At 37.3% G+C, this 17,311-nt stretch overlaps 2 long non-coding RNA genes and 1 pseudogene across 4 annotated transcripts; all 3 read left to right on the top strand.

Moving 5' to 3' along the window:
- The first annotated feature begins 5,829 nt into the window (after positions 1-5,829).
- On the top strand, positions 5,830-10,977 carry LOC122281766. Of its 3 annotated transcripts, none has more exons than XR_006230313.1 (4): positions 5,830-6,009; positions 6,106-6,265; positions 6,383-9,196; positions 9,299-10,977. It is a non-coding gene; the product is annotated as an uncharacterized LOC122281766 (long non-coding RNA). The 3 variants fall into 3 exon arrangements; XR_006230312.1 differs by having other exon boundaries at positions 5,832-6,009; positions 6,383-6,999; positions 7,770-10,977; XR_006230311.1 differs by having other exon boundaries at positions 5,837-6,009; positions 6,383-10,977.
- A 3,962-nt stretch (positions 10,978-14,939) lies between these two features.
- Positions 14,940-15,984, top strand: LOC122282955. The gene is made up of 2 exons (XR_006230506.1): positions 14,940-15,756; positions 15,896-15,984. It is a non-coding gene; the product is annotated as an uncharacterized LOC122282955 (long non-coding RNA).
- A 52-nt stretch (positions 15,985-16,036) lies between these two features.
- LOC122282380 lies at positions 16,037-16,974 on the top strand (annotated as a pseudogene).
- Positions 16,975-17,311: the final 337 nt, after the last annotated feature.

Genomic DNA, 17,311 nt, shown 5'->3' on the forward strand with positions numbered 1-17,311 from the left:
AGATCTGTTCAGATCTCTAAATATATGCAAGAAAATAAACCAAGAACCGATCTCTTCAAACTGAAAAAGCCTAAGAACACAGATTGCAAAAAAAAAAAAACAAAAAAACTCTTCTACAGATCTGAAATGCAAGGAAAAAAAAAAACGTTAATCGAATATACATGAAACGCAAGAATTTTTTTTTTCCTACATGAAAGTAACAACAAATGCAAGAATCTGTTCAGATCTGTAAATAAATGCAAGAAAATAAACTAAAAACAGATCTCTTCAGATCTTTGAAGATGTGTTCAGACCTGTAAGAACAAACAAAACAAAAAATAAACACGAATGGAAAAGATAAAAAGATTAAGAACACAGATCTAAATGCAAAAAAACAAAAAAATGAGCATCAAACCAAACGAGTAAGAAACAAAAAAATCAAACCACAAACCATCAACTAAATAAATCCCAGTACAAATAGATGAGAGAAACAAGAACTTGCACGACAATATCTGAGATATAGAAACTAAAATTTGGCAGGTTTAAAAAAAAATGGAAGAAATAGAGATGGTGTAGATGAGGGGAGAAACGTCGTAGATGAGAGAAGAGAAAAGACGGAAGAACGAGAAGAAGAAAGGTGAGAGAGAGAGAGAGAGAGAGAGAGAGAGGAGGGGTGGCGAGAAGGGTTTGGAACTTTTTTTGGGGGGGGGGGGGGGAGGTGGAGTTTTCGTTTACTTATAGTTAGGGTTTTTTATCCTTTTCTTCTATCTCCCTTTTCTCTTTGCACCGAAATATATTTTCTTCTCTCTCTTAACACTATCTTCTACATTTCTATCACATTGAAGTCAACATTATTTTTCCGTATATAATTAAAAATATGGACAAAATTAGTTAGTATGTTTAACAATAGTATAAATCTATCAAAAAATATCCATCTAACGAGGAAATAAATTATTCATATAAGAAACATATAATGTAACCCAACTTTTTTTTAAGTACATGTGCATTTATATAAATATAAAAAATTAGAGTAAGATTTTTTCTTATTAAAAATAAAAGAACGTACCACAACGTAAAAGACAAATAAAATAGTAGAAGTAGAAGAAATCGAGAACAAGCAGATTGCAGTCCATATTAGAAAACATATTAGAAAGGAAAAAAAAAAAAAAGGCTGTATAGTCATATTTGTTAAATAAAACTATATGTTATATCAAAAAAATAAAATTTAAATTATTGTAAAACTTTATTTTTTTTAACTTATGCTCTAATATTAATTCCAAAATTAATCCTTTTTTCTTTAACAGTTTTGTGTTGTGTTGTAGTGAATTGGGCAATTAGTTTAGTTTAATTAAAAATTTTACTTGATATGTGAGAAATAGATAACCTTATAAATTATTTTTAACTTAATTATTAACCTATAGTGTGTTCAAATTTTTTTAAAATTAATATGATAATTGCTCATAAATTTGCTTGTAGGCTTTCTTTTTATAAATATTGAATTTATTTATATTATCTTTTATTATTGTTAATTATTATATTTATATGAAAATTTAGAGGCTTCTTAGACTGTTGATCCTGTAATTGATTTGTGATAGTCTATATAAAAATGTTGACAAAAAAAATTCATCTCTATTTTTAATGTCTTTGATTAATATGCACATCATATTCTTTTTTTCTTACTATCATTTTATTTTTATTATTATTTATGCTATCATTTGCATTGTTTCTAAATAAATTGGAAAATTTTTACAAATTATCTGTAAATGAAAAATGATAAATAATTTTTTAAATAAAGTAACAAAGTAATGATCTAGGCGGATCAACAAGAGATTTATAGCAACAAATAAAAATGATAAGTGTGACACCCCGTTTTTACGTGTATTTTCACTGAAGGGTTGTTTTTAATTTAATTAATATATTAGTTTATTCATTTTAAATTAATGTGTTTTAAATTGGTTTTTAATTTATTTGATGTTGTGTTTATTTTATTTAGTCGTTTTACGGTTTTTAAAATCGTTTTCGGCGAATCAGTTTTGATTTCCGGAGTGAGGATTGGATCTCATTTCTTTTCCCTCATCTTGTCTTTTTCTTTTCTCTTTTTCTTTTTCCTTTTCCTTCTTTTTCTTTCTTTTTCTTTTTTTCTTCTTCTTTCTTCTTCCTCCTCTCCCGCGTACGCTCATCAGCCCATTTTCTCTCATTTCGTCGCCGCCCCTTTGACCGGCCGGTTCTCCGCCGTCCGGCCACCGTTTGATGCACCGTCACCACCATTCTCTTCCCCTTCCACCATAGATCATCCCCACCAATTTTCAGAGCCATCGGACCAGCCGTTTGCTTTCGAGAGCCGCCGGAAGTCGCTGCACCTGCTCTGTTTTCACCCCTGTCGCCGGAATCTTCTTCAGCCCAGACCGCCGCCGTCCGGCCACCGTTTGGCTCGCCGCCGGTATTGTTCGAACCCCCTCCCTCCGGCGCACCTTTCCACCAAATATCTCCCCCATCCGGCCAGCCGTTAGCCACCTAGAGCAATTTCTTTCCCCACGGTTTTTGGCTCGATCCGCCGCCGTCGCTCCACCTCCGGCCACCATTTCTTCACCACTTCATCACCGACTCCTTGCCGTCCTAACCCACCTATTTCCGGCCTCCAAAGACCACCGGAACAGCTCCTACGAGCTTGCTTTCCGATTTGAGTTTTCCGGCCTATTTCCGGCGTTTTCGCCGCCACCCACGGCCAACCACCACTTCCAATAGCTTCACAATCATCCCTAGACCATTCCTTATCAATCCTAAGCCCTGGTTTGTCCCCGTTCAAAAATGGATAATTTATTACCCACGGACACAGTGTAAATTACACTGTTACGTTGCTTTTCCTCCGCCGTTTGCAACGCCGAGTGTTTTCTAAAAATACCATATAGCGCTGTAAGTATTTTCCAAACCCTATTTTCAGATTTTAATATATATTGCTCATTCAATTATTTATTGTTGTTGGTTGTTGATTCCGGACTGAGTCCGAGGAGTTTCGGGGGTCGGATGGATGGAGGACGGAGTTGCCTGTTTATTTGTTTTATATTGTTGGATTATTTTATTATGCATTGTTATGGCATTACATGGTGCATGCACGTGTGGTTGTGGATTTATGTGAAAAGCCTGTGTATTGGCGTGACTGGTTTTACGGGTGCGTGTGTATCACGAGCCCAAGCCGGGATGGGTTATTATCTCGGTGGAGCTCCTCTGGTCACTCGGGAGTGGAATAAACTGAGTGATGTCCCCTGAGTCGTCGAGAGAGATGACGGGAGCGGGGCTAGGGGATGCTTGGCTACGAACGTGCCGGGCATGGAACCGGGCATCGCCCTACTCACCGACTCCGTGGCCCTTCGCTGGCGAGGGCTAGAGGATGCTTGGCTACGCACGCGCGGGAGGCGCGGAACTGGGCATCGCTCGTTAGGTGTCACATGCGTGGTGGTACTCTACGGTGTGACACTGGAGCCAGGATGTGCGGATGACCCCTAGGGGAGGTCATGGTGCATACGGTTAAAATTGGATAATGGTTTATGAGGCCAAATGTGACTTTTGGCGTGGGCCAGATGGACTTCTGGTGAGATATTGGGCCGGATGGACTTCCGGCGAGATATTGGGCCAAATGGACTTTTGGCGTGTTTTTCGGAAAGGATATGTTTTTGGGCCAAATGGGTTTTTGGCGTGTGTGGAAAACTGGTGTTTTTGGGCTTTGTGCATTGGGCATGTTTCATGCATCTTGTTTGAGTTATATGTGTTTTTATCTGGTAGTGTTTGGGGTTTTACTTACCTGCGGAACCATTTGTGGTTCCGTAGCTTTTGGTGCAGGAGTTGAGGATGAGGAGGAAGAGGCTGAGCCCGAGGATGCGGCTCCGCCGGGTTGCTGATGCTATCTTTTATATTTGTTCAAAACTGTATTTGTGTTTTGTAATATTTTATCTATGTATGTTTTAAACAGCTTGTATTACGTTAAGAAAAATTCTGGTACTTAGTTATGACTTTCTTTATCCGCTGCGTGATTTTCTGTACACATCTGTTGCCTTGCACACACTCGGCACCCGACGATGGGATGGTGACCCGAGTTGTCACCATCCGGACGTCTCAATTTCCCCGTGTTCGGGCGTGGGGATTTTGGGGGCGTCACAATAAGAAAGTTGTTAAATTCTTATAATTAACTGTTTGTTTGGAATTAAATAATAAAACACCATTTTACTTACTAATCACTTCAAAGTTATAGTTATTGAGTTAAATTTGTTTGAAAAATTTTAAAAATTTGATAAACATTAACTTATTAACACAAACATTATAATAAAAAATAAAACAAAATAGCATTTCCATTTTTTGTGGTTTTTTTTATAGCCTTTTATTTTTTTTATTTTTTTGTTTTATATATTTTATTAAAAATCTGTTTGATAATAAATTTCATTTAATACAATAATTCTTTACTTGCAAGCTTTTTTTTTTTTTTCTTTTTTTTTTTTTTTGTAAATAGTGAATTTATTTATATCATCTTTTTTTTATCGTTAGAATATTTTTTTTAATGTATGTTTTTTTTTACATATTTGTTGCTTTTGCTTTTATTTGACTCTTTATCAATCTGCTTGGTATCAATTCATTACGTCCACGTTGTTCATCTGTTTGTGCTCCACTTCCTAGTATGTTCTTTTCTATCTCATTTGAAAAACTATTATTCAATGTTTTTTCGTTCATATAAATGCACTTGCAATTAGGATAAATTGATGGTATTATATCATTGTCATGTGAATATTTGTTTTTCTCATTATATTCATTTGTTTTAATACATTTGTTTTATTCTAAAATTTGTTATCTTGTTTGATCCATTTAATATGATCTGTGTGAAATTATTTCAAATTAATTATTTTCTTCTTTCTCTTTTACTATAAATGTTTATGATATTTGGTATGCATAGATATTGCTATATGTATATATCTCTTCACATCTTTGATATATTTTCAAATATTTTTTAGATTATGCTCCAAAATCACCATAGAATTTACAATTTTTCATAACTCTATGCCGACTGGTAATATAATATTATTAAATGTAAAAATATACTTAAAACATTATTAATACAATTTTTTTTTAATTTTATCTAACTTCTTTTATGAATAAATCTAAAAGAGAGTGAAAACGATCCAACAAGAAGAAATTGGAGCTTAATTGCTTGCACAGAAAAGCATATTATGATTGGTTTGCTTGAGGTAATTTAGGTACATTTTGATCACTTTGGATATTGCTGGTCTACTATTTGTATGGATTAGTATCATTCATGAAGTGATTTTTGCTGAAATACATTTGGTTTTCAATTTCTGAATTTTTTATACAGGCTTCTTACAAGATTTCATCTATGCATTTATTTCTTTTATAGAAGACATCAGATTTGCCATTTATGGTTTTTTTTGGTCCAACAAAAATTCTTAGATTTCTTTTTATTAATATTTATTTTAACAACATAATGTCAAATGTTATACAATTTTTTATTTTGATCATTTTCTTTGATTAACAACCAAACTTACGTTCCAACACTAGGCAAACATCCGAATTTTATTTTGTCAAAGGTTATAACATCATGAAGATTTATTTTGCAGTCTAAATTATGCCCTCCACTAGGCAAACGTCCAAAAGACGTTACCTCTACTAGTATATATATATATATATATATATATATATTTTTCTATAATAATAAGTATTTATCCCACTGTTATAAGAATGAATAATAAATTCTCATTTTATTTTTTTCTTCCATATTTATTACATAATTATTTTTTTAACCTTTTATTTTTTTTCTTTGTGTCCGTTTATATAAGAATGTTTTAGTCTACAATGAGATTGTGTCAGTGATATTTTCCAGAAGAATTTTATACCACACAAATATTTCATTCTCGGCTTCGTATTCCTCCCAAGTTCTCTCTCTCAACTCAAACCCATTCTCTATTCGATCTCTCTACCTTGCGACCCTCGATTTCTTTTCGTGTTACTGAAACCCAAAGCACCAAAACTGTGAGACCCAGACCCAGCCCCAGCTTTTGGTTTGTTCAATCTATGGGAGCGTTGTAGTCTTTGGGCTTTCTAAGCTATTAATTTCTTTGGTTTCAGGTTGATAATGGCAGTGCCTTGGAGAAAATGACTACAACCGTGGCAGAGAATTCTAAGGAATCTTGTGGGCCTGTGACATTGGAAAATGCTTCGACCGCCAGTGACATCGTCAACCGTGGGAAGAGCAAGGAGGCCCTTGTTGCGGCAACGATCACTCAGGGTGTGCATTTCTCTCTCTCTCTGTGAAGCTTTTTTCTCTGTTTGTGTATTTTGAATTGTTATTTTTATTAAATATTAAAAATTTTAGAATTTTTGAGATTTGCTTTTGGTTTTGAAGGAGCTACGCCGGCTGTGATGGTGGATAAGCAGAAGAGTTCGTTCTCTTCGTGGAGTATATATCAGAAGCGTAACAACCCGGCGACAACCTTCGAGACCTCGATACTATGAGGTCAGAGTCCTCGGATGTGAGGTCTCAAAGACGAAGAAAAGCATTCTCTCACGCTGTGTATTTCTCGGTTGCTCTTCTTTGTTCTTGTTGCCTATGCGCTGTGGGTATGGTGCGTTGTGCGGTAATGGCTTGGTCGGCTGCTGATGGGAAGGCTAGAGATAGGCTGCTGGAGAGAGTTCAGAGGAAAAGCCATAGGCAAGTCGATCTTATCTCTCTTATCCCCAAACCAAAGGCCAAGGAAGAGAAGAAGCCTAAGGAGAAAGAGCCTCCCAAGCCTGAAGAGAAGAAAGAAGAGGTTTTTTCTTTTATTTTTTCCGAGGAAACAAAATCTTTTGTAGATTCTCAAAATTTTCATCTTTTTTCTTATTTGTTGATTCATTTGAGGCCTCTGGGTTCATTATGTAATTGTTTGATACAACCTCATATTGTCACAGTGGTGCTGAAGGTTCACATGCATTGCGATGCCTGTGCACAAGAAATAAAAAAATGCATACTAAAAATGAATGGTATGATCAGACTATTTTTCATCTTTACGACTAATGCAATTTTGGCTTTTACTTGTTGAGTATCTGTAAATGATTTCGTTGGCAGCTAATGGTTTTGGCCATATTATTAATTTTTGTTAACTTTTGAGTCTCTTAAAAGAAAATAGTTTTTTCTCTTACCATTAAACCAACCGGAGGCTTTTCTTCAATATATTGTTATACTTTGAGAATCCACTCTTTCTGGTCCCAATCAAAGCTCTTTCAATTTTCATGAATTATTATATAGTTTAAAATCATTGAATCACAACTTTAAATGCGTCTTTGTAAAACTATTACTTATCTAAAATAAGTGGAAAAGGGCTACATCAATAGGAAGTCTTGTGTAGTGTAAAATGGGGCAAAGATGTGTCAGTAGGTTTGTCCTTCTCAAGCATTGGTTGAACATCTCAAGCCCTGTTACTTGTGTACGTATTCAAAGGTGTTGGTCTGTCCATTTGGTTTAAAATAGCTTGCGGATGTTTGATGCCTGTGAGTTATGAAGCATTTTTTTCATTCATTTCTTATTTCTTATTTTTATTCAAGGTGAAATTGATTTTTTTAAAAGTGAATGGAACATGCATTTAAAACAAAAGTTTACTAATGATGACGAGTAGACGTTAACATGTTCATTAATGAGTTGGTTTGAACAGCGTCCTTATCTAATAAGGTTTCTTCATTACAATAATGAATTTGTTTCTTTGCCTCTAAATGTACAGATACCAATATCTAACTTTTCTCTAATCTGTTTACAGGTATGGATTTAGCAAAGAAGTTGTTGATCAATGCCCTAGTATACTTATCTTGTTGCCCTTGTTATTTCAAAATTTTCTGAACTTCATACTATTAGTATTTTTTCTTGTGTGCAAAGGGTGAACATCTAGTTATTTATATCTCTTTTTACTTATAAAAAAAAATAAATGGTGAAAATCTGGTGTATGTCTGAGGCATGGACCTAATACTACTAGAAAGTGTGGTAAAATATTAGGGTGAGGAGACAGTTGCAGCCTTTTTTCTTTGTTTAGGCACATAATCTTAAAATTTGCTACAGAATTGAGGTTTGATTGACTATTTGATGTAGGACAAATTTTGACATATGCCTACAATTGCACTACTGATTGATAATATATTTCTAGGCAACCTTATCTTGGCACCTTGGAAGTTTGCCTATGACTACAGAGTGCCTTATGTAGTTAATGGTATCGGTCCGTCTTGGTATAATTTTATCCATATGATTGTGTCCTGTCAACTCTTCCATTAGCTCTCACATGGATATATATATTGATGTGGTAATTGCTGTTTTTGTTTGTTTTTTTTTAATGCCAACTTCATTGCCTAATTCTTGTGTGCTATTGAATCTTTTGTGTGCTTGCACTCATTATTTCAGATCAGTTTCACTGGTTCCATAGAAGTAGGACGTAAAGTAATGCAAAAGTCAGCTGCAAGTAATTTGAAAGTTGTTTCACTTGAATTAGGAGGCAAGTCCACCCCCCCTAAAAAAAAAAAAGTTTCGACAATGCCGATGTTAATATAGTAGCTATTGATCTTGCTCTCTTCGATATCCTATATAACAAGGTGATTTTTTTTCTTTACTTTTTGCTTCCTTCTGATAGACATGCAATTTATATATATTCTTTTTCCAAAAAGGAAAAAAAAGGTAGTTTTAATGACATTTTTATCATGGTTTTATATCGATAGGGAGAAATATGCATCACAAGTTCTCATGTTTACATTCAAGAATGGGATATATAAGGAACTTGTGAAGAAATTAGTGGAAAAGGCAAAAGTTTGAGCGGTTGGGGATCTTTTTGATCCTAAAGTTCAACAAGGACCTCACGTACGAAGAGGGCTAGGCTTTAATCTCTCTTTTTGTTTTCGTTCGTAGGGTACAAAGTTCTGTTTTAGTCATTGCTTGTCTAAAACATTTAAATTGATAGAAGAGATAAATTTAATTATTTGATTTATATTTTACGAGCAAAAATAGAGTATATTTATTTTAACTATCTTCCTTTGTAAAATCACTTCTTCTTCTTCTTCTTCTTCTTTTTTTTTATTTTTTATTTTTTATTTTTTTATTTTTATTTTTAAACTTGTATAGATAAGAAGCAATTTGAAAAAGTTCTTTCCTACATCAAGCATGGCAAGAGGGGAGCAACACTACTAATCGGGGGCAAGCCATAGGGTGAGAACATGCACATGGGGAAACTTTCTTTTTAGAGGGATTATTTTTACTCATTTCCCTCCATCTATCACTTTTATGGACAACTTACTGGTGATTAAATAGGAAGAAATGCTGATAGCAAAGAATGAAATATTTGGACCTGTTATGGCACTTGCCAAGCTCAGGTGGGTATCTTCCACTATAATTGTTGTAGGAGACCATGTCTTTGGGTGCCACAATCTATAATTGTTGTAGGAGACAGGTTGTTAATTAGCTCAAAGATAAGTATGTAGTGCAACCAAAAAAAAAAAAAAAAATGGCTTTACACAATACATGCTTAACTTCATTGGATATTTTGCAATTATATTCCCAATTTCCCTGATATGCAGTTCTTTTAAAATCATTGCCGTGTTTCTTTTGTGAAGTTTCATCTGCTCTCAAGTGTTGGTTTTGTGGTTCTGGCTTTGTTAAGTGGATCTTTGAATGTGAGTTTACGGGTGTGTGTGACTTGCAATGCATGGTTAGTTAAAGTGGGTATTGCATCGCATGTGGTATGTTTATAGTGGGTAAGTGGTAGAATGTGCAGTCAGTTCATGGGAGAGGGAGTAAAGATTATGGGGTGTTTGCACTTATATTTAGCTATTTAATTAGCATGATTTATGTCTCCTATGCAGAAAAAACTATAATTTTAATTCCCATGTAAGTTTCTTTGCTAAAAGTTGTATGAGACTATCGTATGTTCTAACTTATATGTGTCTAACTTAGTACTTTATTAATATAATCTAATTATTGTGCATCCTTAGCCAATATTGTGAACTAATAGCTACTTCAATGAGATCCAATTCGGTGTGGCATGTAGGGAGTTATATTGCTCATAAATTTGTAGTAAGAAAATAAAATCTTACCTTGTTATGGGCCATAAGAAAGTTGGTAAACTATCTTGGTGTCGTATCAAACATCTTGGATCAAAACTTGCTTTCAGGTGGGCCGGATTGGGTGATTTATGTAGGATTTTCCATGTTGAGTTATCCTACTATTGCAATTTGGTCTGGAAAAATAATTGTGCAAATTTCATTCCCTGTTAACATATTCTCGATATTTGTTTTGTCCCATGTTACTTCAGTTTCCCATTAGGTAGAAATAATTGATTTGTTTGTTTATTTTCCAGGCACCAAAGCTCTTCTTTACTTTTCAAAATTGTACCTACCACAGTTGTAACTAAGTTTTGCAGATCTTCTATCTATCCCGGCACGAAATCACCAACAAAATAGAACTTCCCATGATTGTATTTTTAAAGTAATATGTAAAAATATAATTGAATATGAATTGATAACTGTTTGCATAGTATGCATGGAAATTTGCCTACAATAAAGTAATTTCCTAACCCTAAGGGGTAGCTTAATTGGTTAGGCCTTGGGTTTGCTCTCCAATGGTCACTAGTTCGAGTCCCCTCAGGGCCACTGGAGAATTTACCTGGTCGTTAACTTTAGAGCCCCTTAAGATTAGTCGAGGTGAGCATAAGCTGGCCCGGACACCCAAGGTTATTAAAAAAAAAAAAAAAGTAATTTCCTATGCTTTAAGTTATTACAACTTTAATACCGAAACCTTTATGTTGTATTGTAATGAATACAATTTTTTTTCATCATTTTGTGTTGATTCAGCAGTGAAGGTTGTACATCAGGCTTTCCACCATGGTCCATGTCTTTGGGTGCCACAATCTATTATTGTTGTAGGAGACAACTTGTTATATTTCAATTTCTCATATATACAGTTGTTTTAATACAATTGCTGTGTTTTTCTTTTATACTATTATTTGCTTTTTATGGGAAAGTTTTACATTTATATTTTGCCTCCACTAGGCAAACGTCCCTTGGACGTTTTCATTCTATTAGTATATATATATATATATGCATTGAGTATGTACTGATCCTTATAATATTTATTTTTAATTTAATATCCTCTTGAATATTGTATGAATGGCAATAAAATAAAACAAATACTGAAACATCCATTATATCTATCTGTTTTTTATCTTTTCATGAATGATTACAAACAAAATATTATCCAAGCATCATGATTCATGACCAATCCTAAACATAAATGCAAAACAAGAACGGTAGCGTACTACAACCAAATGAGCAAGCAGGCGCCAAGAAATAGGCCTGTGGGTTTGGGTCCCATAGATTTAAGAATTCATGTGTTTATGTGAGGGTGGGAGTGGGGGGCCATGGTTCCTAAGGATTAGGCGAGTCCTTTGCACAATGCTATTATATTTCTACATATGTGAGTTGCGTATATATATATATATATATATAATATATATATATATATATATATATATATATATATATATATATATGCCTCATTAATAGCATATAGTCTATATAATATGCATCTTATAATCAGTGCATGAGTAGATGTACCATATCGGTGTGTGTTTCTCATTGAAGTCTGCATAAATTGCAGTCCATACAGATACAGCAACTGCGCGCATTGAGTGATATTAATTTGCTTCTTGATCCCTTATTAATTCATAACAAAGACTATCCAACTCAATTAAGAAACATAAAAAGTGAGAGTAATGAGACGTTGTTTTAACTCACTTAATGTTTGTTTGCTTGGAAGACCTGCATGCAGCATGCCCAGAGTTTTTTTTGAACTTTTTGCGAGTTATTACCCACTCCACAGGTGTTTGCCCATACATCTGCTATAATTTCCTTACATCCCTCTTCCCTGCTCCAATTTACTTCATATTTAACATTGTACAGAAACTGGTTCTCCCTACCTCGGCCACTTATACAATGTAGGAGGATAGGGCTATGATCAGAGCAAATGGTCGGTAGGACCTCCACCTTATGCTCTGAAAATTCAGCTTTCCACTTTCCATCGGCTAAGGCCCTATCTAATCTTTCTTTTGTGTAGGTAGAGTCCTCGTGACGATTACTCCACGTGAATTTCTGTCCATTCCAGCCGAGATCGAATAACTGGCCGTGTTCAACCGCTTCTCTAAACAACTCCATCTGATTTTCATCTCTATCTCTACCCCCTTCCTTTTCATCCTGAGTAAGGATTTCATTGAAATCCCCAACTACACACCAGCCCATATAAACAGGTTTGAAGGATTTTAAAAGTTGCCAATAGACCCTTCTTCTACTCGTCATAGGTTCACCGTAGAAGCAAGTGAGAAACCACTTGGATCCACCTTCCAAACTGGTTACAAAACCGTTTACATGCCTGCTGGAATAATTAAATAACTCAAAAACAACCCCCTGTTTCCACATAAATAATAGACCCCCAGATCTCCCAACGGCATCAACAACAATGTTGCCTTCAAAATTAAATCTCCTAGCAATCTTCTTTGCATTCTCTCCTATTAACTTTGTTTCCATCAAAAACACCATTTTGGGCCCTTTCTCCTTGATCAGGGAACCAAGGATTTGAACTGTATGGGGGTTCTCGAACTGTACGGGGGTTCTCGAGCCCCCGACAGTTCCAGCTGAGCATTTTCATGGTGTTCGGCGGGGCTGTGCACCAGCCACCGCCGATCTTGTGTACTGGCCCCCTTTAGAGGACCGAACCCTTTTAGACTTCTTCCCCACCCCTTCCTTCGGATCCCCATCTGATAGAGTACTAGAGTTCCTTTTTTTCCCAGCACATATATCGGAAAGGGTCGGATTGTTACCTGGAGTACGAGCCCGGCGTTTCCACCTCCCTGTTCTGCCTTTTGGTTCCGTCGCACCCTCAGCCCCTTCATCCTCTCCTCTGCGTTTTCCAGCTGACTCATTCTTCTGACTACGTACCAGATCAGCTAGAAGGATATCTCTGTTAAGGAAAGGATCCGAGATGTTTAGAATTTTCGGACAAGCCCACTGAGAGCTACCCGGACTAGTTGATTGACTGCCTCTTGTTCACTTGTAAGCCCAGTCATCATATCTGTTTTGGGCCCACCCATAATAAAACCCGAAGTAAGTCCCTCCAACGAAAGATTGACTGGGGAGGCACTCTCAGAGTTGGCGGGAACTACCTTACCTTTCTCTTTGGCATTTCTGGTTCCCAGACACCTCTTTTCAGTTTCGGCCGAATCAGGGACCTCCTGTACACTAGCTGTCGCCTGTCTACTGTTAGCACTCTGCCCAAAGCAATCGTTGCTCCCGTTACTGACCAAAGGTTCTGGATCTGTGGCTTTTCCGATATCCCATCTATCAGAGCTCCCTTCCCGTCTAAATCCACCGCCGGGATTCCTTGTTGATATCGGAAGAGAAGTTTTACGGAATAATCTATCTTCCGCTCTCAGCCAAGTACCGAACTGGACATTTGCTGTGCTCTTTTCATTTGCTTTATTCGGTTCCTTGTTGCATCCTTGAGGTCCATGCAAAAGCCATCCACATACGACACAAAAACGGGGCAGCTTCTCGTAAGTAAAGGGTATCCAGATTTTTGCTCCCCCATCGTTAATGAATCTTCCACGGGCGAGAGCCTTTTGGAGTTTAACTTCCACTCGAATCCTTAGGTAATTTCCCCACCCTATTCCATCTTCGCCTGCGTCTACATCTAGGACTCTTCCCACCGACGATCCTATCTGGTACCCCCATTCCTTAGTCATTGTACCAAAAGGCATGTTGTGCAACCGAATCCAAAACACTTCCGACTGAAAGGTTATACGTCCTGGTTGCATTGATCCCTCAAAGGGCTGGATCATAAAGAGCATATTGTCAAAAAGCCAAGGTTTTCCATCAAGTATACGGTCTCTGTCCGCATGGGTTGCAAACGTGATTATAAAAACATTTCGGTCAACTGCCTGAAAAGAGGCTAGCCTACTGATTCTCCATATTTTCTCCATCGTCTTCGAGACCACTTCTTTTCCAACTAGTCGATCACAACAGATTTTCCCAATGAGGCTTAAGTCACCTTTTCTCATGATTGTCTCGTCGCTCCCCTTCGGGTTTACGACTACCGCTTCCTCCTCCTCCGTGAGCTTTAGATGACTCCACATATCCTCTAAATCGTCCATCCCGATTGCCCAGGACGACGAAATCTCCTCCACCTCCGTTGACTCTAGCAGACTAGAGCAAACTCAGAGTGGAGACTTATAGCATGCCCAGAGTTATACACTTATACATGACCTGCAAACGTACATTTTTGTCCTAGCCACTTCACCTGCCAGACCACTTTTATTAGGTTCACTTATTGGGAGAATATATATAGTTTAATAAACTAGCTACCAATATTTCTGATTGAATAATTAACTTTTAGAGAATATATACTCATGCAAGCTTGCTGATGCAGCAATCCAAACAACTCGTGCAAGATATAAAGATCTATACTGAGATTGAACAAAGCTACCAAAACAGTTGGTATCTGTAATCACAAGCTGGCAATTTGTAATTTAGATGCAAATTTGTAAATCTATAATCACATAATCACTAAAACAGATTTATAATCACATAAAAACATACGAACCACATCATTAATCAAGATTCAATCCCAAAACAGATTTATGTAACCTAGCTGAGGACTAAAAAAAAGTCTAAATCTACCAATTATATATGAATTTTTGCATGTTCAAATGTCTAAATCTACCAACTATATACCAAAATTTTCATATGATTGAAGTACAAAAATCTATCAACTATGAGAATAAATAAGATAAAGAAAATACTAACCCTAACAATGATTTTGAATTGAGGCATGGGCAACGACACTGTGAAGATGGCGATAAGACAAATGATGGTGCGGCACAATTTTGACATGGCATAAAGAAGAAATGAAACGGGAGAACAAAGAAAACAATAGTGAGACCGCGAGACTGAGACATTAGGCACTGAGCAAGTGAGCGACTGTGCAAGGGAAGAAGAAAGGGGCAACGAGGGTAATCTTCACGTAGCAAAATGACGTCGTTCCTATTTCGAGGAACACCATTGTTTAAGTTAAGAAAAAAAATTATAAATTTAAAATGACATCATTTTGAAAATGTATTTTTATGAAAAAGTCAAAGTTAAAGTTCGGAGTTGGGCTCGAACTCGGACTCCATTTTTAGAGTCTTTCTAATTCCGACTCTGAATTTTGATTATTCTGACAAAATTCCATTGAAGCCGGGATTGGAATGAAGTTCGGTCGGAGTCAAAATTTTTAAAAATTTGCACAGCCCTAATTTGAGGATGAGAATCATGGGTTGCGTTGGGCTCCAAATTCCTAAAAGCAACGTATGGACGGAAAAAGAATAACTTATCCATCAAGTCATATACCAGAGAAAAACAGAGAAAGAAAAGAGAGAGATGAGAAGAGAAGGAAGAGAATGATGAAGGCTGCTTCAGCTTTATGATGAATTTTTGTTTTCTTTTTTTTTTTTTGGTTTTTGTCCTTTTTATTTTTTTATTCCACATAAACTCTTCCGATTTCCTCCGCTTGCGCATGCCATTTGTACTGCTCCCAAAACGTAACCTAATTGGAGCACCAAGTTTGTGCGGTGCAGGAAGACGAGGAACGAACGGTGGTGAATTCCTTGTCCGATTTCATCTTTGACTAGGGCTGCCTCTCTCTCAGTTTCCGATTCTTGACGGTGAAATCTCATAATCTCTAAGGTAATAGGGAATTTATCTTCAGTCTCTAAGGTCGCTGACTTTGAATCACAGTAAAAAACCTTCTTGATGGCTGCGGATCTGGCTCTTTCGGCTTTGTCAGAATCACTGTTTACTTCTGACTTTACTTCATCTTGCACAGTCATAGCTGAAGTGGACGAACCGGAAACCAGTATGGAACCTTCGATCCAGGTGGTGGGTCAAGGAAGGGGTGGAGGGTTTGGAAGAAAATAAGAAAAATAAGGACCACGAACTACAGCTTGAGTGCGTCAATCTCTAGTCCAACGAGGCCAGTTGCGGCCGCTTCGCTGAGATCAACTGGATCTTGAGCTTGATCATCAACACCTTTTACACATCAGGGAGATTTTTCTTCACGAGCTTATCAGCAATTCCTCTGATGCTTTGGATAAGATCTGACTCGAGGGTCTCACGGACAAGAGCAAGAAAGATGCTCAATCGGAGCTCTTAATTAGGATCGTCCCTGACAAGGTCAACAAGACCCTTTCTATCATTGACAGTGGCATCGGCATGCATGACCAAAGCAGATTTGGTTAACAACATGGGGACAATTGCGAGGTCGGGGACCAAGGAATTCGTGAAGGAGTTACAGATCGGAGTGGATGTGAGCATGATTGGTCTATTCGGTGTGGGTTTATAGTCGGCTTACCTTGTTGCGGAGAAGGTCATTGTAGTTGCGAAGCACAACGACGATGAGCAGCACATCTGGAAACCTCAAGCAGGTGGTTCATTCATCGGGACAAGGGATGTTAACGGAGAGCAACTTGGCAGGGGCACTAAGATTACCCTCTTCCACAAGGAGGACCAATTGGAATACTTGGAGGAGAGGAGGATTAAGGACCTCGTAAAGAAGCATTCATAATTTATCAGTTACTCCATTTACCTCGGGACGGAAAAGACGACTGAGAAGGAGATCGGTGACGATGAAGATGAAGAACCCAAGGAGGACAGATTTAGTATTGCATACAATCGGGACAGAGTTCGGGCTAAGGCTCAAGGAGTACATGGGATACTATAAGAACCACCCAGTACATGTTTCGTCCTTGACATACATGGTTCTCGCTGGCAGTGACAAAGTGGACAAGAAGGGGCGGATATTGCGCCTCAGTTGCTCGATGAAATGTCACTCGGGGGTGAGGAAATGTCTCGGAAGAGATTTTTTGTTTTGTGGGTTTAATTTTTGTGTGTGTGTGTGTGTGGGGGGGGGGGGGGGGGGGGGGGGGGGGGGGGGGGGGGGGGGGGGGGGTGGTTTGGTCGTCTTGGAATGCTATGATTACGGCGTATGCACAAGGGTGCCCTGGGAAGGACTGTCATTGTTTTCAGATATGAATGGTTTGGGTCTTCTTGCGTCCTGTGCTGCAATGTTTATGTTTTTACAGATGTTCCCAGAAGCTGTTAGGCCCTTGAATTTTACATTCTCTAATGTACTTATTGTTTGTTCAAGAATATCTGCGCTAGAGGAGGGGATGCCAATTCGTGGAGTTGCGATTAATGTTGGTTTTGGGGATGATTTGCTTGTTTCAAGCTATGTCATCGATAT

The sequence above is a fragment of the Carya illinoinensis genome, chromosome 11 (genome assembly GCF_018687715.1).
Source record: "Carya illinoinensis cultivar Pawnee chromosome 11, C.illinoinensisPawnee_v1, whole genome shotgun sequence".
NCBI lineage: Eukaryota > Viridiplantae > Streptophyta > Magnoliopsida > Fagales > Juglandaceae > Carya > Carya illinoinensis.